Consider the following 25011-nt stretch of genomic DNA (forward strand, 5'->3'; position numbering starts at 1 on the left):
AGATGTAGAGTTGATAATTTAAGTTCTACAACACATATAATTGAATTTATACACACACATCACAGTAAAAAAAAAACAAAACGTTTAATAGAAAATGCCCCAGAGTTTGGAGTTATCTCTGTATTAATATCCTGTTGTACTCACACATGTACCATGCACATATTCCAGCATACTGCTTTCCAAAATTTTTTATAATATTCACATCATGATTTCCTCCAAAGAAAGTCAACACAAAAAGACAGACAAGGCAAATTAAATGTAATTTTCTCCCAGTACCACCTCCTTGATTTCCAGGTAGACTGTTCAGTGCTCATCGTCCATGGCCATTCTATTCTCTGAAGACATTTTTTTTTTTTCCATCCATAGAGTGGGGAATGATTCTTGAAGGATTTTCTAGCCTGAGAAGCTAGCTTAATTTGGATATGGTTTGTGTAAATATTACCATTCAAGTCTTTCACAGTGAACTCTATTACATTAGGAGTCATTAAAAATTCCACAGCCAGTACCACCTCCTTGATTTCCAGGTAGACTGTTCAGTGCTCATCGTCCATGGCCATTCTATTCTCTGAAGACATTTGTTTTTTTCCATCCATAGAGTGGGGAATGATTCTTGAAGGATTTTCTAGCCTGAGAAGCTAGCTTAATTTGGATATGGTTTGTGTAAATATTACCATTCAAGTCTTTCACAGTGAACTCTATTACATTGCTAACTCACTTCAGTCGTGTCCGACTCTGTGTGACCCCATAGACGGAAGCCCACCAGGCTCCCCCGTCCCTGGGATTCTCCAGGCAAGAACACTGGAGTGGGCTGCCATTTCCTTCTCCAATGTGTGAAAGTGAAAAGGGAAAGTGAAGTCGCTCAGTCGTGTCCGACCCTTAGCGACCCCATGGACTGCAATCAGGCTCCTCCATCCATGGGATTTTCTAGGCAATAGTACTGGAGTGGCTTGCCATTGCCTTCTCCGTCTATTACATTAGGAGTCATTAAAAATTCCACAGCTTCAAAGATGATTTTGCTCTAAGGTGCACTAACCCTGTTCAAAGTGAAGGCAAAACCATTAAGAACAGATGACCAGGAATGGGCTTTAGAAAGCTTGTTTCAATTTGGCTGGACACTGCAAGGACTCTTTGCAGCCTGATAATTTATGACAAAATGAAGATAGACTAAAGTCATGCTGTTATGAGAAATCAAATAGATTTTGTGTTAACTCTTCAGAGAGCAGGGCACACAGCTCGGCAAGGTGAAATTGCTACAGAGAAAAAAGAGCAATAGAAAATGGTAAGAGCTGAGTTCCTAGGAAAAACAGAAAAAGTGAATCTGAATGTTGTACTAAGAGATAAATAAGAAAAATCAAAGGAAAAATATAAAAGCTTATGGGGCAATCGGTCAGGCAACTAAAAATGAAGTTAAAAAACAAAAAGCACAACTAGACACCATTTTAAACCACTTCCTCCTGCCAAAAAAAAAACCAACTGCATTTGTCTCTTTAGAACAGCTTTTGAAAAAATTATGTCATGAGTTGAAAGGGGATAAGCTGTATTTTAAGAACCCTACAATATGATTTAATTTGTAAATATCTGCTATAAGTAAAGCTCATAAAAATATTTACAAATATTTGCATGATAGAAGAGCCAGTTCAGTTCAGTCACTCAGTCACTTCCAAATCTTTGAGACAAAATGGACTGCAGCACACCAGGTCTTTCTGTCCATTGCCAACTCCTGGAGGTTACTCAAACTCATGTCCATTGAGTCGGTGATGCCATCCAGCCATCTCATCCTCTGTCATCCCCTTCTCCTCCTGCTTTCAATCTTTCCCAGCATCAGGGTCTTTTCCAATGAGTCAGTTCTTTGCATCTGGTGGCCAAAGGATTGGAGTTTCAGCTTTAACATCAGCCCTTCCAATAAATATTCAGAACTGATTTCCTTTAGGACAGACTGGTTGGATCTCCGTGCATTCCAAGAGACTCTCAAGAGTCTTCTCCAACACCACAGCTCAAAAACATCAATTCTTTGGTGCTCAGATTTTTTTATAGTCCAACTCTCACATCCATACATGACTACTGGAAAAACCATAGCCTTGGCTTGATGGACCTTTGTTGGCAAAGTAATGTCTCTGCTTTTTAATATGCTGTCTAGGTTTGTCATAACTTTCCTTCCAAGGAGCAAGTGTCTATTAATTTCATAGCTGCAGTCACCATCTGCAGCGATTTTGAAGCCCGGAAAAATAAAGAATAGTAAGGAACATAGCTATTCCTTTAATAGCAATCACTGCTTACACCGTTTAAGAATCTATTTGCCATGAAATGATGGGACAAGATGCTATGATCTCAGTTTTCTGAAAGTTGAGCTTTAAGCCAACTTTTTCACTCTTCTCTTTCACTTTCATCAAGAGGCTCTTTAGTTCTTTGCTTTCTGAGTAAGGATGGTGTCATCTGCATATCTGAGGTTATTGACATCTCTCCTGGTTATCTTGATTCCAGCTTGTGCTTCCTCCAGCCCAGCATTTCTCATGATGTACTCTGCATATAAGTTAAATAAGCAGGGTGACAATATACAGCCTTGACGTACTCCTTTCCTGATTTGGAAACAGTCTGTTGTTCCATGTCCAGCTCTAACTGTTGCTTCCTGACCTGCATACAAATTTCTCAAGAGGCAGGTCAGGTGGTCTGGTATTCCCATCTCTTTCAGAATTTTCCACAGTTTGTTGTGGTCCACACAGTCAAAGGCTTTCACATAGTCAATAAAGCAGAAATAGATGTTTTTCTGGAACTTTCTTGCTTTTTCGAAGACCCAAAGGATATTGGCATTTGATCTCTGGTTCCTCTGCCTTTTCTAAAACCAGCTTGAACATCCAGAAGTTCATGACTCACATATTACTGAAGCCTGGCTTGGAGAATTTTGAGCATGACTTTACTAGCATGTGAGATGAGTGCAATTGAGCCATAGTTTGAGCATTCTTTGGCAATGCCTTTCATTGGGATTGGAACGAAGACTGACCTTTTCCAGCCCTGTGGCCACTGCTGAGTTTTCCAAATTTGCTGGCATATTGAGTGCAGCCCTTTCACAGCATCATCTTTCAGGATTTGAAATAGCTCAACTGGAATTCCATCACCTCCACTAGCTTTGTTTGTAGTGATGCTTCCTAAGGCCCACTTGACTTCGCATTCCAGGTTGACTGGCTCTAGATTGGGATCACACCATCGTGATTATTTGGGTGGTGAAGCCCTTTTTTTGTATAATTCTTTTGTGTATTCTTGTCATCTCTTAATATCTTCTGCTTCTGTTACGTTCATACCATTTCTTTATCGAGCCCATCTTTGCATGAAATGTTCCCTTGGTATCTCCAACTGTCTTGAAGAGAAGTCTAGTCTTTCCCATTCTATTGTTTTCCTCTATTTCTTTGCATTGATCATGGAGGAAGGCTTTCTTATCTCTCCTTGGTGTTCTTTGGAACTCTGCATTCAAATGGGTATATCTTTCCTTTTCTCCTTTAGATAATGTCAAATTTTGACATTTAGTTTATATTTTACTTGTTTATTGTATATAGTTTTTGTACACAGTCAAGAGCTTATTTGACAGAGCAATATAGTTTTTTACTAATATTTTTCAGTAGCAAAAATAATAATATTATATCTTACCATTTATCAAATGTCCTGTTTCAGACATGGCCTTGTGTCAGGAATTATGTCAAACAGTCTCTACTTATGTCATTTTACCTTAAAATTTTCCTGAGATGTATTATTTGTTCAATTTTAAATATTACAGAAATGAGACAAAGAGAACTTGAGTAATATACTCAAGTTCACACAAATGTCTAGATCTAAGCCTATATTTATCCATGAGTATGCTGCTGTTTGAAGAAGGAAATGGCAACCCACTCCAGTGTTCTGGCCTGGAGAATCCCAGGGATGGTGGAGCCTGGTGGCTGCTGTCTATGGGGTCACACAGAGTTGTACTGGACTGAAGCGATGCAGCAGCAGCAGCATGCTGCTGTTCAGTCACTTCAGTCATTTATTTGTGATGCCATGGACTGTAGCCCACCAGGCTCCTCTGTCCATGGGATTCTGTAGGCAACAATACTGGAGCGGGTTGCCATGCCCTCCTCAGGAGGACCTTCCAAACCCCAGGGCTCGAACAAACTTGTCCTGTGTCTTCTGCATTGCAGGCAGATTCTTTACCACTGAGCCACCAGGGAAGCCCCTACCTACAAGTATACTACTTCCCAAATGTCATATATTTTAAGTGCAATCAAGAAAGCTTCTTGACATTCCAATTTCAGTTCAGTTCAGTTCATTTCAGTCACTCACTTGTGTCCGACTCTTTGCAACCCCATGAATCACAGCACGCCAGGCCTCCCTGTCCATCACCAACTCCCGGAGTTCACTCAAACTCATGTCCATCGAGTCGGTGATGCCATCCAGCCATCTCATTCTCTGTCGTTCCCGTCTCCTCCCACCCCCAATCCCTCCCAGCATCAGACTCTTTTCCAGTGAGTCAACTCTTGCATGAGGTGGCCAAAGTATTGGAGTTTCAGCTTCAGCATCAGTCCCTCCAATGAACACCCAGGACTGATCTCTTTTAGAATGGACTTGTTGGATCTCCTTGAAGTCCAAGGGACTCTCAAGAGTCTTCTCCAGCACCACAGTTCAAAAGCATCAATTCTTCGGCGATCAGCTTTCTTTACAATCCAACTCTCACATCCATACATGACCACAGGAAAAACCATAGCCTTGACTAGACGGACCTTTGTTGGCAAAGTAATGTCTCTGCTTTTTAATATGCTATCTAGGTTAGTCATAACTTTCCTTCCAAGGAGTAAGCATCTTTTAATTTCATGGCTGCAATCAGCATCTGCAGTGATTTTGGAGCCCCAAAAAATGAAGTTTGACACTGTTTCCACTATTTCCCCATCTATTTCCCATGAAGTGATGGGACCAGATGCCATGATCTTCGTTTTCTGAATGTTGAGCTTCAAGCCAAATTTTTCACTCTCCTCCTTCACTTTCATCAAGAGACTCTTTAGTTCCTCTTCACTTTCTGCCATAAGGGTGGTGTCATCTGCATATCTGAGGTTATTGATATTTCTCCCAGCAATCTTGATTCCAGCTTGTGCTTCTTCCAGCCCAGCATTCCTCATGATGTACTCTGCATATAAGTTAAATAAGCAAACCCATGTATTATTTTAACCTAGGGTTTTCTTTCAACTAGGGCCAGTGCAAAATTCTAATGTAAACATATATATACATATACGTGCAATATTTTTCACACTTAATCAAAAGTTCATTTTTTTTTTTTTTACTATATTCCATTTAGGAGTAACAATGCTAGGTCCTGAAGTGTTTATAATGCAAAGTAGCAGAAGTCTTTGCTCTAAAAATGTATTAATAGTAACAATTTATGTCAGGATGCCATACTCAAATTCTATCTGTGTCAGTTTAAGCTAATGCACTAAAAGCTATAAACCAGATATAGGTGCCAAAGTGCTCATAATCCAAATGCTAAATTACTGATGGCAGAAAAAGAATGCATCTCACTTTGTAACAATGATTTTAATAATCAGTTCAGCCAAGAATGATTGCTGAATACTAAAATATTTAGGTGAAAGTTGATTTGGGATCAGGATATTCACCCTGTCTGAAGTCTAAACTACCAGATTATCTATTAGTTACAAAGAATAGAAGATAAATACAATAGGGATCTGATAGGTACACCCTTAACAAGTGATCTGAAAGATCATCCCGAATCTTGTGACAGAAATTATATTACTTTTGGTGTGATGTTTCAGAAGTCACACACAGTTGTCTATGTAGTGTTCATCTCACAAAAGTTTACTTGAAGCTTAACATGAGAAAACAGGACAAAATCAGACAAATAGTTTTAAATTGCCAATGTGTTTAAAGAAAAAAAGCAGGGGGGTGGCAAGCAGGAGGAGGAAGAAAACTATTCTAGAATAAAGAAGACTAAAAGTGAATTAACTACTAAATTAAATAAATGACTTAAATTATATTTGAATATTTTTAAAAAGCAAGGCTATGAAATACATTATTGGATATTAAGAAATGTGAGTTTAAACTGTATGTTACATAATAGTTTTATAGCAATGTTAAATTTGAGTGTGAAAATTGATTTCTGGTTATCTAGGAGAGCATTTTATGATAGGATAAGTATTTGAAGAATTTATGATAAAGTGTCATGATATATGTAATTAATCTCAAGTGGTTGATCAAGATGAAGATATAGATAAGTATGTTAAGATATATAAAACATGATTATATTAAAGGATTACATAATTGCATAAATATACATTATATATATCTAAGATATATAGTACATAATTCTATTAAATATGTCATTGATATAATGTCTATAGTAGATACTAGATACACATAAAAGTTACTAAGGAGTTATATAAAGAATATAGTAGTATGTACTGCATACCATATTATAGCTGTGAAAAGAAAAGAAGTGAAAAGCAAAGGAGAAAAGGAAAGACATACCTATTTGAATTCAGAGTTTCAAAGATTAGCAAGGAGAGAGAAGAAAGCCTTCTTCAGTGATCAATGCAAAGAAATAGAGGAAAACAATGGAATAGGAAAGACTAGAGATCTCTTCAAGAAAATTAGAGATACCAAGGGAATATTTCATGCAAAGATGGGCTCAATAAAGGACAGAAATAGTATGGACCTAACAGAAGCAGACTGGAGAAGGAAATGGCAAGCCACTCCAGTACTCTTGCCTAGAAAATCCCATGGATGGAGGAGCCTGGTAGGCTGCAGTCCATGCGGTCGCTACAAGTCAGACATGACTGAGCGACTTCACTTTCACTTTTCACTTTCACACATTGGAGAAGGAAATGGCAACCCACTCCAGTGTTCTTGCCTAGAGAATCCCAGGGACGGGGGAGCCTGAAGGGCTGCCGTCTGTGGGGTCGCACAGAGTCGAACATGACTGAAGTGACTTAGCAGCAGCAACAGAAGCAGAAGATATTAAGAAGAGGTGGCAAGAATACACAGAAGAACTATACAAAACAGATCTTCATGACCCAAATAATCACGATGGTGTGATCACTCACCTAGAGCCAGAGAACCTGGAATATGAAGTCAAGTGGGCCACAGGGAAGCATCACTACGAACAAAGCTAGTGGAGGTGATGGAATTCCAGTTGAGCTATTTCAAATCCTGAAAGATGATGCTGTGAAAGGGCTGCACTCAATATGCCAGATTTGGAAAACTCAGCAGTGGCCACAGGGCTGGAAAAGGTCAGTCTTCATTCCAATCCCAATGAAAGGCATTGCCAAAGAATGCTCAAACTATGGCTCAATTGCACTCATCTCACATGCTAGTAAAAGTCATGCTCAAAATTCTCCAAGGCAGGCTTCAATAATATGTGAGTCATGAACTTCTATATGTTCAAGCTGGTTTTAGAAAAGGCAGAGGAACAAGAGATCAAATTGTCAACATCTGCTGGATCATCAAAAAAGCAAGAGAGTTCCAGAAAAACATCTATTTCTGCTTTATTGACTATGTGAAAGACTTTGAGTGTGTGGACCACAACAAACTGTGGAAAATTCTGAAAGAGATGGGAATCCCAGACCACCTGACCTGCCTCTTGAGAAATCTGTATACAGGTCAGGAACCAAAGGTTAGAAATGGACATGAAACAACAGACTGGTTCCAAATAGGAAAAGGAGTACATCAAGGCTGTATATTGTCACCCTCCTGATTTAAGTTATATGTAGAGTACATCATGAGAAACACTGGGCTGGATGAAGCACAAGCTGGAATCAAGATTGCCGGAAGAAATGTCAATAACCTCAGATATGCAGATGACACAACCTTATGGCAGAAATTGAAGAAGAACTAAAGAGCCTCTTGATGAAAGTGAAAGAGGAGAGTGAAAAGGTTGGCTTAAAGCTCAACATTAAGAAAACTAAGATCATGGCATCTGGTCCCATCAGTTCATGGCAAATAGATGGGCAAACAGTGGAAACAGTGACAGACTTTATTTTGGGGGCTCCAAAATCACTGCAGATGGTGATTGCAGCCATGAAATTAAACGACACTTGCTCCTTGGAAGTAAAGTTATGACCAACCTAGACAGCATATTAAAAAGCAGACATTACTTTGCCAAAAAGGTCCATCTAGTCAAGGCTATGGTTTTTCCATTAATTTTGTATGGATGTGAGATTTGGACTATAAAGAAAGCTGAGCACTGAAGAATTGATGCTTTTGAACTGTGGTGTTAGAGAAGACTCTTGAGAGTCCCTGCAAGGAGATCCAACCAGTCCATCTTAAAGGAAATCAGTCCTGAATATTCATTGGAAGGACTGATATTGAAGCTGAAACTCCAGTACTTTGGCCCTCTGACGGGAAGAACTGACTCATTTGAAAAGACCCTGATGCTGGGAAAGATTGAAGGCAGGAGGAGAAGGGGATGACAGAGGATGAGATGGTTGGATGACATCACTGCCTCGATGGACATGAGTTTGAGTAGACCCCAGTAGTTGATTTTGGACAGAAAGGCCTGGTGTGCTGCATTCCATGGGTTTGCAAAGAGTCAGAAATGACTGAGAGACTGAACTGCACTGACATAGCATACCTCACAGAGTATGCTTATATAATTTGTGATTTTAAATATGATATTTAACTTATTTTAACATATCTATCTAAAGAGAAGAGATTATATACAAATCCAAATACATTCTACATTATATGCAATGAGATATTTTATGTATATATATATTTAGAGAGATTATATAGAGATATAAATAGTATTATTAAGAGAATTACAGCTGATCCTTGAACAACACAAGTTTGAACTAAGGCAGGTACACTTAGGAATACGCAGATTTTTTCAACAGCGATCAATTCATGATTGTGGTTGCTTGAATCTGGGGATAGAGAGAAACCACTGATATGAAGGACTGACTATTCAGTTATCTGTGATTTAGGAAGAAATGCATCCCTAGTCAAAAGAAACGGATTTAGTCACAGGCATAAGAAATGATAAACCACACGACTGTAACCTGCCTCTAGCTAAATTTCCCTCCTTACTCTCTGTGGATAGCTATTTTTCAGATAATAGGGATCCCTATCGGGAAGATCCCCTGGAGAAGGAAATGGCAACCCATTCCAGTATCCTTGCCTGGAAAATCCCATGAACAGAAGAGCCTGGCAGGCTGTACAGTCCATGGGGTCACAAAGAGTCGGACACGACTGAGTGACTAACACACAACACATTTAATAATTAAGCAATAATCATTTAGGAATAATTTTAAGACCTAATCTTGGAGAAAGTTACTGAACTTAAAGCCATAAAAACATGGTTATCCATACAGGAAAAGTAATATAGGAAGGGTGTACACACACACACACAGACACACATCAGAATGGCTTCAGACTTTGCCACAATAACACAATGCCAAGAGAGTAGAACAAAGTTTACCAAATTATTAGGAAAGTAGATCCCAAGTCTGAATACACTGCCAAGTTGTTCAAGTATAAAGCCAATGGAGAAACGTATTTAAACATTCAAGAACCTGTGAGGACAGCACTTTTGTACTACACAGCATTCATATATAGGAAATGACAACAAGGCCATAATCAAAGCAACCAAAGTGATGAACCTGAAGAAAATGCTCAGGTTTCCACTCAATATAGAGTTCAAATTAGACCTCGTATCACTGCTGAGTCCCAAAGATTACCCCATCCCCTTAAAACAAAGCCTCCTAATAAAGAAGACAGGGTTAAACTATCCAAACTATGTCCCATGACCCCTGTCAGGTGACTTTTAAGTTGACAGGCTAGTCTAAATGTCCTGTGATAAACTTTCTTCAGTATTACACATTCAATGGATGTAAAAAAAATGTGGGTTTGACTATAACGTTTACGTTTTAATTAAATACCTGAATATAGTGCAACTTTTCTCAACAGGAATACTGCACTGACACTAAAGAAAGAAATGGGAGGTACTGATGTTACATAGGTTCTTTGCCATTCCCTTTTGTATCCCCTCAAGGAGATGGTCTTTCATTGCTCCATACATTATTTCAGAGAGAGTAGTCAAAGTCTTAGATTTGTTCCTTTCAGATGCAAAGATCCATGACTCAAATACACATTACATGACTTGTCAAAGAAAAAAAACTGTACCAGAGAATTAGAACAGACAAGGAAAACTTTACTAAAGACTGTTATAATAGCGGAAAGACTAACTCCAGCCTCACTGAAACAAAAGGCAGGAGATGGTGGACAAGTACTGAGGAAAATTAAAGGGTGGCTTGGTCAATATAATCAGGCCATTCTGATTCTTAATTGGCTCTCATTCAAGTTCAGCTCTTACCTTCCCACAGAGACTAAGATATAGGGGTAACACCTTCCCTTCTCAAGAATTTCCATTTCAAAAGTTTGCATACCAGGTCCTTGAGAAAAATGTTCCTGGGTTGAACTGGCAAGAGACTGAGAGAATATTTACATCTCAGGCAGAGAAATTGTAGTTTACAAGTTTTCTAAAGTAAATGCTCTGAGAAAGGGAGGTCCGGGAGGTAGAGTCAGGAAGAAGCCTGTTAAAATTTAGTTAAGCTAAGCAGACTGTCCGGAGAGGGCAATGGCACCCCACTCCAGTACGCTTGCCTGGAAAATCCCATGGATGGAGGAGCCTGGTGGGCTGCAGTCCATGGGGTCACTAAGAGTCAGACACGACTTCACTTTCACTTTTCACTTTCATGCATTGAACAAGGAAATGGCAACCCACTCCAGTGTTCTTGCCTGGAGAATCCCAGGGACGGAGGAGCCTGGTGGGCTGCCGTCTATGGGGTCGCACAGAGTTGGACACGACTGAAGCGACTTAGCAGCAGCAAGCAGACTCTCAGGCAGGTATGTGGAATGAAGTTTCACTGGTGACAGGTACAGGAGAACAAGTCTGTCCCCCTAAGAGCTTGAAAACCAAATTTAAGAAAAAATGTCTTTCCCAGATTAACTTTTTAGGCATATTAGTGACCTGGCTAGTAGCCAAAGTCCCTCTTTTGCATCTCCATTGATTGAGCCAGATCTTTGAATGTCTCAGTTGGTTCAGCTAATATGGAGATAAAAACTATTCCTTTCTACTACTTCACAAAAATGTTGAGGCGTAATAAGCAATGCTTATAAAATTTTTAGACATAGAGAAAACATTTAAGTACCAAGTATGGTTCCTATAAATTCAGATGAAAGTACTATTAGCAAGCTTATTAAGGGCCAAAGTAAATTAAATCTGAAAAGAATCTTAACTATTCTTCTGTAAGACAATATTTGTACAAGAGCTCGTTATGAGGAACTCCTTTGTGACTGTAAGTGAAGAGCTGTAATAAGCTAAGCATTGTGTAAATAACAATAGAAGAGCAGCAGTGCTCCTAGAGCATTGAAATCAGTTCTATGAGATGGAATGTTTTTTTTCTTTTTCAGTCTTGCCACAAATTCCCCATTATTTAAAAAAAAATTTTTTAAATGAAAACCACACTTGTTTTAAGGAAATAAGATACTGTAAATTACAGATAATTTTAAAGTACAGAAAAGGAGAGGAAAATAAAATCCCTAGCCTCACCACCTTGCAAAATAACACATGTATATAATAACTTCTAATCTTTTTGTCCTGAAAATAATTTTCAGAGTTCTAATCACATGACATGTGATTTTATACTGGTATAAGGCGGTATAGATTTTTAAATACAATTTGAACAAAACAAGAAATTTTCAAAAATGTCACCTGACAGAAATAGGAACTGGTACTATTTTTATTATTTCCTTACACTTGTTTTTCTAGGTCAGCATAGCTTTTTCAGTACTACATGCAACGTCCCCCTCCCCATCATTTCTTTAAACCTCCTTTCTTTCAATCTGTCAAGTGAGACTGGAGGGCTTAAATTTCACAGAATCCATAAACTAAAGGCTAAGCCTATTTTTCATACACACTAGTTCATGTAGTAGTGATTTTTAAGTATTGTTACCCTAGGAACATTTAGTGGGTTTAGCTGGACTATGATTTGATGAAAGCTTAACCATAGGTTTGCTTGAAAGTGAAAGTCACTCAGTCATGTGCGGACTCTTTGTGACTCCATGGACTATACAGTCCATGGAATTCTCCAGGCCAGAATACTAGAGTGGGTAGCCTTTCTCTTCTCCAGGGGATCTTCCCAATCCAGGAATCCAACCCACGTCTCCCTCATTGCAGGTGGATTATTTACCAGTTGAACCACAAGGGAAGCCCAAGAATACTGGAGTGGGTAGCCTATCCCTTCTTCAGGCGATCTTCCCGACCCAGGAATCAAACTGGGGTCTCCTGCTTTGCAGGTGGATTCTTTACCAACTGAGCTATGAGGGATAGGTTTGCTTAATACTCTTTATTAAATAAATGCATAGCCCAGGTTATTCAGCGTTTAAAGATACGAAAGTCATCACTTAAGGTCACTGGTGATCAAAACGGTTTTATATTATTCTTCACAACTTCTGTATGAGGGAGAGACACAGCAATTTAAGAATTCTTTGTATAGTATACCATACTGGTAGTCTATGTGGTACATTCATGACAGCTAGTACATCCATCCCACCCTTCCCAGGAGATTGATTAGGAAGGGCTCTAGCTCTGTGAGAACAGGGTTTGAAACACTAATCAAGAAAAGCCACTTGTTTGTCTTTCTTCACACAGACATAGCCCTCTGCTAGGGTGCTCCTTGATGAGGTAACATTGGACCAGATGTTGCCAACCCCTTCCTGACCCTTCAGTATGTTTGTATAGGGCATATCACTCAACTTTATATGGCTGCTCTGGTTACAATTATGCCTATGTAAATATACAGATATTAACATATATATCTGTTTATGTACTCTATATACTTACCAATTTATACATTTATGTATAAACTTATCTATAGTTAGAACCAAATTATTTGAAGCAGTCTTCAAAGATAGCAAGAGATTATACCTTAACTGTGGACTCTGATATGACTTAGTGCTAAAAGGTATAAGAAACATTTTTCTGCTACAGGGAAAGGTGTAGAAATTGAGAGAAATTATTATACAAAACAGATAACCAATAAGGACCTATTGTATAGCATAGGAAACTATATTCAATATTTTGTAATAACATATAAGGGGAAAGAATAAGAAAAAGAATGTGTGTGTGTGTGTGTGTGTAAAGAAGGTAATGCAACCGCTCCGATATTTTTGCTTGGAGAATTTCATGGACACAGGAGCCTAGTAGACTGCAGTTCATGGGGTCACAAAGAGTCAGACATGACTGAGTGCCTGAGCACATATAAGTGTAACTGAATCACTTTGCTATACCCCTGAAACTAACACATTATAAACCAACTATACTTCAATAAGACAAATCTATAGAGCAGAAATGATTTAGCAAAATATTATAGGCCTCAGGTTTGGATCCAAGTTACAAAAGTAATCTGATGAAACTCAGGTATCTTAATTTTGTGTAAAATAAACAAGAAAAGATTCACTTGAACTTGATATTCTTATAATGAATATGCATTATTGACTAATCACTATGTTTGGTAGTCGTTAATGTATCAAGAATAATATGTAGATAATGTGTCTTCTAAGTCCTTGTACCCCTTATACTCTCTTTTTCTCTTTACATATGAAAGATAATCACTACTGGTTAGTCTGCACTCCCCTCCCCCAATTTTTTCCCAAAAGATCCTGATCCACTTGTCGTGTTTTCTATACTACAGAGGAACAGCCTCAGGCCCACCCTATGTGTTATTTTTAAGCAATAATCATTTACCCTGACTCAATGAGTGCTTGATTTCTTTTAATCTTTCCTAAAAACTTTTGGTAGAATGTTTAGATATGAATCTCTTTCTTTTGGCTTTTACATAAGTATGGAAAGTCTTTAAATCTACATTCTCAGATATTTTATAAATAAAATGAATATTCAGTATTTAACTATATTCTTAAATGGTCTTTATTCTAGTGCCTAATTCAGAAATACCTTTAATTTCTAGATTGAATCTTTTTTATCTTGTTATTATTGACTATCTTGATATTAATCTTTTTGTACTTTTTCTTTATATTTCTGGAGAACTTTACATTTTCTCTTTATTAATTTTATGTTCCATACTTTCATTCTTCCACATACTGTATCTCCAATGTAGCTTTTAATTCTGCTATTGTATTTTCTTGGTTCTTTGCAACAACCTTACCATCTCCCTTTTTCTTATTTTAACTTTTCACCAAAATCTTTTCTCACCTTCTGATATACTCTCGAAGAAGCAGAACAACATGTTTTTCTGGGTCCTATATGAATTCTGAAAATAGACCATTTTCAGTGGCATGTTCTTCTAAATAGTTATAACATTCCTATTTTCCTATTCTGCAGTTTTGTTGCTGCTGCTGTTGCTATTATTGTCCTTGCTCTTTATTTTATAGACTCATCTTGCTTTTTTCCTGTTTACTTACTTATATCTGAAAAGAACTCTATCTAAACTCAAGTTCTGCCAGCAGGAAGTGTAGACTATTTACCATGAGTATGCTCAGTTCCCACTTTGGTTGTGGTTCCTTCCTCTGACTTAAAGTCAGGGGCAAATTTATGGGCCTAAGTTGTTGTTTCAATTCCCAGTGTATCAAGCATTCATCTATATATTTCTACTATGCTAAGAAGAATCTTCTCCATGACCGTTTTCTTTTCCTCTAAAGTCTTGAACTTATGCAGTACATAAAAAACAAGATTCAGCCCCTATCGACAACACTGCATTTGAGGTATTTGAAACTGACACAATGCTTAAAGAATCAATCTTCAACCTCTCCTGCTTTCTACCCCATTCATTTACTGAAATCAAACTCGAAATGCAGGTGAGAAATATAGAGACAGAGCTGAGGACAGTCATCTGTTTACTTAAATACCGTTTCTAGCACAAACAACAGTTTGCTATGGGAAGAAGACCTGAATAGACATTTTTCCCAAAGAGGACATGCAGATGACCAATAGGCACAAGAAGGGATGCTCAATGTCATTAATCAGAGAAATACAAATCAAAACCATAACGAGAAATCACTTTACACCTACGAAAAAGACTATTCTTAAAGAAATCTACAAATAACAAATATTGGTAAAGATGTAGAGAAAAGGGAACTCTTGTTCACTGCTGATGGGAATGTAAACTGGTATACCCATTGTGGCAAACAGAATGAAGTTACCTCAAAAAACTGAAAATGGAAATAACCCATGATCTAGCAATTCTACTCCTGGGTATATATCTGAAGAAAACAAAAACACTCATTCATTAAGATACTTGCACCCTAATGTTCATAGTATCATTGTTTACAATAGCCAAGATACAGAAGCAACCTAAGTGTCCATCAACAGACCAAAGGATAAAGAAGCTGTGACTACACTCACACACATACACAATTACACAGTCATAAGAACAGAATGAAATTTTGCCATTTGCAACAACATGGATGAACCCAGAGGTTATCATTTTTAGTGACATAATTCAGATAAAGGCAAATACTCTATGGCATCATTTATTTGTGGGATCTAAACCATAAACTAATAAGTATAACAAACAAGAAACAGACTCACAGAACAAACTAGTGGTGACCAGTGGGGAGAGAGAAAGAGAGGGACAAGATAAGGGTTGGGGATTAAGAGGTTTACAAACTATTATGTATAAAATAGTTTGCAAGCATATATTGTTCACCACAGGGAATATATCCAATATTTTATAATAACTAATAATGGAGAATAATGCATAAAATTTTTGAATCACTATTTTATACACCTAAAACTAATAACTGTAAATTAACCATCTAAACAATTCCTTTAAAAAGTAGAAAAAATCAGTTTGCTCACATTGCTGCTTGATCCCAACCTGATCTATGAATCTAGAAACTAATACCGAGATAGGGAAAAGATATTCCTGGCTTCCATTAAGTAAGTGCATTGTTCTCTTTAAGAGGCAAAGCCTGGGCATTCATCAGTTGTTTTTCTCCATCCAGTTTTATTGCCCTTATGGTTAGTGGAAGTGGAGTGAAGCAATCAATTGCCTGTCAGCCTTCATTTTTGGATTGTTGTGAGTGTTGATCTTTTCTTAAAATTGGCACTTTTTTCCTCTGCTTGTTCCTAGTCACCAGTCTTATCATTGCTCCAGTTAAGCTTGCCCTAAATGCCTCAGTAAAGTGTCTTTGTTATTTCCAAGCCTTGCTGATGTCTGAGGCATTTTTCTGAGGTCAAATGATAACCTACTAGCCAGCAGCCCCCATGACAGAGGCCTTGGATTGTCAGCAATTTCAAAATTAAATAAGTCAGTCATGCAGGCATATTTCTGACTTTTTAAAAAACCTATAGGATTACAAAGACATGACAGAAGCAACTTGGCATGCACGCATACATGCATAATTTACTTAATACTATCATAAAAAGCTCTGATGAACAGATATTCAGTACTGGGAGGGGGGTTGCTCCATACATGCCTGTGCCCTCACACATAAACACACTCATTTGTCTTTAGGAGACCTAAGGTAATGAAGGCAGGAGAAAGATGTGTGAAGCACTTTACACGTATTCTTTGTCACTCTCAAGAGTAACTCAGCAAGGAAGCTACCACGGCTCAAATGGTTTCAATTATTCATTCACAAAATTTACCAGGTGCCTACAGTGAGCTCAGCACTGAAATGGAGACTCAGTAAAAAGCTAGGAAACTACTCAGTGATAACGGTGTCACGTCAAATCTAACTACGTTGTTTGTGCGCTCCATTTTCCCTTGCTAAGATAAAGGACTGGTTTATTTTTATATTTTTTCCCAGAACACTATTCTCATATAGCTTTTTATAATAAATTCAAATAGAAACATATTGCTTTACCTAATAAAACTGAGTTGGACAGATTTTGATGGAAGTTTCCATACAATTTTTCTCTTTCAGAAATGTTGAGTAGAACTTAAGTTTAAGATACTAGCTTAGGAAAATGATGATGGCAAAAAAGATTTTTGAATACCTATCTGAATCCCATCACCTTCCACGATAACTGACAGAGCCACTGGAAGAGTACAAAGTCTCCAAGTTTCTCTGCAAAAAAAAAAAAAAAAAGCTGTAAGGTGACTCCCAAACTTGAAAATTCAATTTGGAAGATACACAGCACCAATAACAATAAGACCCATGTGGAAGCTGCAATTTAGAAGAGGAAAGAGGAAAAAAAAAAAAAAAGGCTTCAAACGACAGTGAGACCCAGAAAACCAGCAGCACTAACCAGAATGCCCAACAGGCCAATCTGAGAGAAGGAGCCAAAGATGGCAGGGAGGTTGACGGGCTCCAATTTGCAGGTTAGTGGCATAGAACCACAAGAATGTCAGATGGTGGTGGAGTGGTCTGGGTCTTTTAAACTCTGGACTCTAAATAGCTGAAGCTCTCTTCTAGAACAAGAGGTCGACACTGAGAAGAAACTACTGGGAATGAAACCAAACTGAACAAGAGAGGGACAGAGAGACAAAGAAAACGTTCTGATAAAAGCAGAGGTGAGGAGGAGGGTTTTCATATCACAGAAAGCACAGGTCATAATGTTGAACGCTGTGAAAGTAGCAGAAGTAGTTCCTCAGATCCGAAATGACGGAAGCTATCCAGGCCCATCTTCTAATAAAAATACAGGAAAAACGATCCCATTTAAACATGAATAGTGAAAGGTTTATGATAAAACCTCACCCAAAATATGTTTAAAGAGTAAGGTGCAGATCACTATGCTGTACACCTGAAACACAACATTGTAAATTGACTTTACTTTAATAAAAACTAAGGTACAGAACAATGGGTCTATAAACAAATGGATTCATATCAGAAAAATACTCCTGAAAGGCTGAGAATTATAATGCCACATCAAAAGAATTTGCAAGAAATTAAAGAACTGGTGAAATAATGACATAACTGATGTACAAAAGCTCAGAATTTAGATGACTAAAAGCTGGAAAAGACTGCTGGAAAAATACAGAAAATATCTGGAAATAAAAAAGAAAAATATTTCAAAAATAAATGGGAGAACACGAGTGAAGAAGTACCAGGGATAATAAATGAAGAGAAATAGTATATGGGAAGGAGAAAATTTTAAAATTGAAAAATGAAGATATAAGATTCAAGAGACAGTGATAGAAATAGAGAAAGTGAAAGTAAAGATCCTACATACACACACATAAGAAAAGAGGAAAAAACTACAATGGAATAGAATACTAAAATTTTCAACTTGATAAGCTTTAAAATAAGGAGTAACTTGGAATTATAACCAGAAAAGCCAGCACAGAAAAATATACTAACAGTTTGATTAACCTTAAAAGAAAATGGAGTCCATGGACAGACAGGGAAAAGTACTAAGTTACTAATAAAAAAGATGAGATAATCAAATTGTCTAAAGCAACATTTTATGACAGAAAACTATTTAGTAAAAAAGAAACATGGCAGAATTTAGTTAAAAAAAAGAAACGGCATGTAAATGTGAGCCAGTGGTTTAATATTAAGCATAAATGATTTCAAGTATAAAAGCCATGACAAAATGTTATGAAAATTCAAGAGTTCTAAGAATATTATGCCTATAAACCCTTCTTCAGGCATTTTCTAAGAATGGACTTTTGAAAATCAAAATAAATAGAGTGAAAAACATTAGGACTAGCAATGAATGTTACATGAATATGTGCCTGAAAAAATTAAAGCTAAATGATGCTTATAGTAGAGAAATCATAGTATGTAAAGGCTACACAACCTTATGTACATTTATCAAAAGAGGTAAATAATGGAAAGAATATATTAAAAATAGATCAAAATAATCATTACATTATTAACTGAGAAAGAATAATGCTTTACATAAAATGCTGGGAGAGAATGGGGAAAGTGAGAAAGGACATCAGCTGCTTTCAGTTGCATTCATAGTAGGACAACATCTAGAAAGGGACTGTGGTTATTACATAAACATATTTGTATAAAATAATCACTAAAGCAAAAATACAAACCTTAAGTGCCAAAAAAAAGAAAAAAGGAGGGGTTTGGTGGAAGGATCAGTTAAAAATTTTTCACTTTACCTATACAGGAGTTATAAGGCCTGAGATCGGGAAGATGGAGATAGAACATTGTTCCAATATCAATGGAACAATGATATTGGAACAATGAAAATGCACACAAAAATTTTTAAAGTCAAATTCTAAAAACCTGAAGTAAAGCAAATAAACCAAACTATGTTCTGAATTTGTAGGAAAACAGGACTATTTTAAGTGACTTTGAAACACAGAAACTTTTACTACATGTGAGGTGAGACATAACCTAAGTACAAAAAAAAAATTGGAAAAAAATTTAAACTGTATTAAGCATATTGCCCATGGCAGTGTTTTTACTTTATTGTGTTCATTGTGTGTGTGTGTATGAGAGAATAAAGCAACTGAATGATTATATTGATTTCTTTGAGAACTGAGTTTTCTAGCATGAGACAAACGAGATATATACGTATCTCGTTAAATACGTAATGAGATAAATAAAAATTCTATAATCTTAAGAGTGAGTAGAATGTATCAATAAGAATTCATGATGTAATTTATTAAGACAAGAAAAGTTCTGTTCACTGGAAAAACCCAGATTCAAGGACCAAACCAAAATTAATAACCTTTAACAGTAAGCAAACAACCCCTAACCCTAGCACCCAAATTAATACTGTTTCCTGAAATTCTGGAGATTTTGATGTCTGTAACATAAAATGTATAAAATGAAACTAGCACTTTTTATCATAACAGAAAAATAGGAAGCTACTAAAGAGTATTACAGTCCTTCAGACTCACAGACCAACCTAGAGGCTTTCATTGGCTAAAGATAGGACAATTAAACATCAATACACAAAACAACTTCAACGGATTAACACGTAAAAAATATATAGTATGTAGTATATAATAAAATTCACTGGTTATATGTAGAGGATGTTGGTAACCAACTGTTGCTTTGTACTAATAAATAAAGAATCATGCAAACTGAATCTGTATGCAAACTGTATCTTAAGATACCTAAATAGTTGATAAGGAGAAGTATTTCTTTTTATTTATTTATTTTTAATTGAAGGATAATTGCTTTATAGTATTGTGTTGGTTTCTAGCAAACATCAACATGGATCAGCCACAGGTGTATCCACATCTCTTTACACTTGTACATCACTTTAGAGTAGTATTTCTTTACAGTAGTACTCCAAAATCGGAGAAGGCAATGGCACCCCACTCCAGTACTCTTGTCTGGAGAATCCCATGGACGGAGGAGCCTGATAGGCTACAGTCCATGGGGTTGCTAAGAATCGGACATGACTGAGCAACTTCACTTTCACTTTTCACTTTCATGCATTGGAGAAGGAAATGGCAACCCACTCCAGTATTCTTGCCTGGAGAATCCCAGGGATGGAGGAGCCTGTTGGGCTGCCGTCTATGGGGTTGACTTAGTAGCAGCAGCAGTACCCCAAAAATCACTGCAGATGGTGACTGCAGCCATGAAATTAAAAGACGCTTACTCCTTGGAAGGAAACTAGACAGCATATTAAAAAGCAGAGACATTGGTTTGCCAACAAATGTCCATCTATTCAAGGTTATGGTTTTTCCAGTAGTCATGTATGGATGTGAGATTTGGAATATAAAGAAAGCTGATCGTCAAAGAATTGATGCTTTTGAACTGTGGTGCTGGAGAAGACTCTTGAGAGTCCCTTGGACTGCAAGGAGATCCAACCAGTTCATCCTACAGGAGATCAGCCCTGGGTGTTCATTGGAAGGACTGATGTTGAAGCTGAAACTCCAATACTTTGGCCACCTCATGCGATGAGTTGACTCACTGGAAAAGGTTCTGATGCTGGGAAAGATTGAAGGCAGGAGGAGAAGAGGAGAACAGAGGATGAGATGGTTGGATGGCATCACCGACTCAATGGACATGGGTTTGGGTAGACTCCGGGAATTGGTGATGGACAAGGAGGCCTGGCGTGCTGCGGTTCTGGGGTCACAAAGAGTCGGACATGACTGAGTGACTGAACTGAACAGTAGTACCCCAGATAATAAATGAAATGTGAGAGGTAGAACTTTAGTATTTTAACACTGTAATTAAATAATGGATCTAGGCAATGATCATTAATGGCTATTGTTATCATAAAAAAGTTAAACGATATTACATGCTTCCTGGTAGATGGAAATACAACACATTATCTCAAGTATTCATGTCCAAAAATTAAAGCTAAATCTAATCAATTCTGAAGATTTTACTACCAATTTACAGGAAATAAATGAGACAGTGGAACATGATGATCGACATACTGGAATGCAATTAGCAGAATCCATAAAGAATAAATGACCTGATTTCTTCCACAAATAAATCGTAAGAAAACAAAATTAGACATGGAGAGGAAACCTATATAGCAAAAGAGACTTCATAGTTTTATCAACTAGCTGTAATATGTGAGTCTTATTTGAATGCTGGTGATTTGAAACATGTAATTTCTGACATATTCAAAGAACCAGAACACTTACTTGATATCTAATGCTATTAGAAAATTGTTAATTTTTAAGTATAACAGGGAGAAGGAAATGGCAACCCACTCCAGTGTTCTTGCCTGGAGAACCCCAGGGACAGGGGAACCTGGTGGGCTTCCGTCTATGGGGTTGCATAGAGTCGGACACGACTGAAGCGACTTAGCAGCAGCAGGCCTATGATTCTATTTTAAGAGTCCTTATCCTATGAAGGTACATATTGAAATATTTACAGATAAATTATATAACTTTAAAGTAATCTGGCTTCCCTGGTAGCTTAGCTGGCAAAGAATCCGCCTACAATGCAAGAGACCCCAGTTGGATTCCTGGGTCAGGAAGATCAGCTGGAGAAGGGACAGGCTACCCAGTCCAGTATTCTTGGGCTTCACTTGTGGCTCAGCTGGTAAAGAATCCGGCTGCAATGTGGGAGACCTGGGTTGGATCCCTGGGTTGGGAAGATTCCCTGGAGAAGGGAAAGGCTACCTACTCCAGTATTCTGGCCTGGAGAATTCCATGACTGTATAGTCCATGGGGTAGCAAAGAGTTGGATATGACTGAGTGACTTTCACACACACACAAACTAATCTGGATGGGGGTTAGGGAGAGTGGGTAGTGTAGACAAAACAACATTAAATTTGATGACTGAACAAACTAGTGATAGATACATAAAGAAGTTTTATAATCTTATTCTTTACACTTCAAAAATATAGAAATGAACTAATAAAAAGAATACTAGTTGAAGGGGTAAAGTAGGAATCCTTGATTATTAAAATAAAATAGATAATCTGTTTTCAACATGTATTACAGAGTAAAAAATATTCCAATTCTTTAAAAAGTTTGAAAGCAATAATCCTAGGTTTAACTATAGAAAATAAGAAATGGAGAGTTTTAAATCTGTAACCAGTCATTAATCTATTTTGGTTTGTGGAATTTTTTTCCTAGTAATTTCAAACAAAACACTTCCTTTAAGACATGAATAGAAAAATGTAACTAGCTAGAAAGCTCACGCTCATATTTTTAACAAACACCTTTTCTCAAAGGAAATAAATTTAAGTATTATCTATTCTCTCTCCAAAAGCACACTTCATTAGCATTGAAATGGACTTTTTATGTGTAATTTACTTTCCCCCCACTGTATTACCTTATAGCTCTTTTACATTTAAAAAGCATAAAAACATTAAAGGACAAATTTTTAAACAATGTAAGATTTCACCATTTCTGAATTGGAATTAAAATATATCAGATATAAAGTAACAAATTAAAAGTAAGAAAATAATCACGAACTCAGAAGGCTTATATTTTACTCATTCCTGGGAGACTTAACTCACAATTACTGAAAAATGAATAAACTCTCATTTGTGACTTTATTGCACAGTTTTGAGGACTCATTAGTTTAGCTAGTAGAGCAATGCATCATGATTATGATATGGTTGATCTAGTGATCATAGTGCTTGATGGAAAAAAAAGTATCATTTTGCTCTCTAGGAGCTATTTATTTGCTAATGTAAACAAGATTAAGAAGAATATACATGCAATAAGGAAGGCAGTAAATGATAGGCAACTACCTAATTTGACTATAACATTTTCATGGGAATGCTGACTCAGGACCCAAGAAAGAATTCATAAAAGAGCAAAAGTTTCAGATCTACCATATATAACCAAATAGGTGAGAAAAAGTATATAATCAAATGGGGTGAAGGGACTCGTTATAAAGGTGGGCTCCTTACCTGGAAAACACTCAGTCTCTTCTTCAACCTCAATAGCCATGTATTTCAGAAAATCCAAGTCTCACCATTGTGTCAATTTTCTGTTGTAATGGAGACTCTTGGAAGATTTAAGTGTGTCCGAATACCAGTTTCATAATCATTCTAGGGAGGCATTGGCAATCTCATGGTGGAACCTAAAAATTACAAATAAATCACTTTGGATTCTATCCTAAATTTATCTTTTAGGGAAGAATATATACGTAGTGGATATTGTGATGCAACATCCAGATCCTTCAGAAGGAAGGGACTAGCACTGCCAGCCCTCTTAGGAAGTTACCTTGGCTGAAGACAGCCAGCTCACCCAAAGTCATGCCCTATTCCTGGGATAGCCCTCATCCAATGTTTGATCAACAAGGGGATATAAAGGCCTCACAACACTGCCCCAGTCTGCGACAATTCTGAAGGAATCTTCCAGGTTCAAAGCTCCCATTGGGCTGGCTGAGGATTTATTTCAGTGACATCACTGCACAGCCCAAGTTCTCCCTCTGCCCACATCTACTTTCTCTGTTTTGTCTCTGGCTTAGGTGTGATGCCTGCACACTCTCCAACAAACTTCATGCACATAATCTCTGTATCAGATTCAGATTCCTACTTTTCAGGAATCTGTGACAGTAGGCATCAGAAACTTGTTGGGAAAAGGAGACAAAAGACACATAGAAAAGACGAAACTGCGTAAGACTAAGTTGAGGTATGTCTCCAGGTGCCATTTGCATAGCAGTACATCTTTGAGTGCCAAAGGGTTGGATGACTGGGTACATTTTATTCACAATGAAGGTCAGGAAAATAATAGGTATCTCAGTTTCAAAGATGAGATACCCCTTTATGCTGTACAGTTTCTTGCACTGATCATACAAATATAAAAGGCAGAATTCCTATTCAAGGAGATGCAGTTCAGCCTAATGTATTACAGCATACATAAAACATCAGTATATTACAGTGCTCAGTACTGGGAAGCTTTTAAGAAGGTCTAATGACAATATACAATATTGAATTGCATAATACCACGGGCTGGTCCAACTGCACTGGCAGAAAGGTTGAGGCTATTTCTTCTATTTTAAATTTCCCCACTAGGTGCTATGTATTGAAAGCTGCTAACATGCCCAGTACTCACTAAAGTCTTGCTATGAGTTCAGAACTGTGCAGAGAATTTTATATAATTGCATTTATCCTCTCTGTTGCACCTTGAGCTCCTTGAGGACAAAAATATATCAAATATGCTTACCTCTATATTTCCCAAGTCTAGCAGAGATCCTAGAATTAACTGCTGAGAACACACGTATACTGTGAATGAAGAACATCACAAAGAAGCCTCTGAGACATCCCCCCAGAGATAACGGCTATTATCATCCCCCTTTTACAGATGACAGACAGAGACTTAGGGAGAGGTCTCGGTGCTAGGTGGAAACAAACAATCCAAACTAATGGTCTTGGGGATGGATAAAAGCATCTCCACTTCACCTCACAGGAAAGGAGGAGGTGAGGAAAAAGGAAGAAAAGATTCCTTGCTAGAGACACTCTCTTCTTTCTGAATCACTTTCTCTGGGGCTCATCTTCAACTCCAAACCCGTCAAAAAAAAAAAAAAAATCTTCAATAGCTGTTTAGGTTTTTTTTCTTGTTTGTTTTCTCCAAACACTATCTGGACATTAAAGGATAACAACAACATAACAGGATACCCCTGGGTCTCCTGCAGAACTTGTTCTTACTATGTGTATAGGATCCTCTAAACTCCCCAACATTA

This window comes from Moschus berezovskii, chromosome 3, assembly GCF_049115385.1.
Source record: "Moschus berezovskii isolate FMDL1 chromosome 3, NW_MosBer_1.0, whole genome shotgun sequence".
In the NCBI taxonomy this organism is placed as follows: Eukaryota; Metazoa; Chordata; class Mammalia; order Artiodactyla; family Moschidae; genus Moschus; species Moschus berezovskii.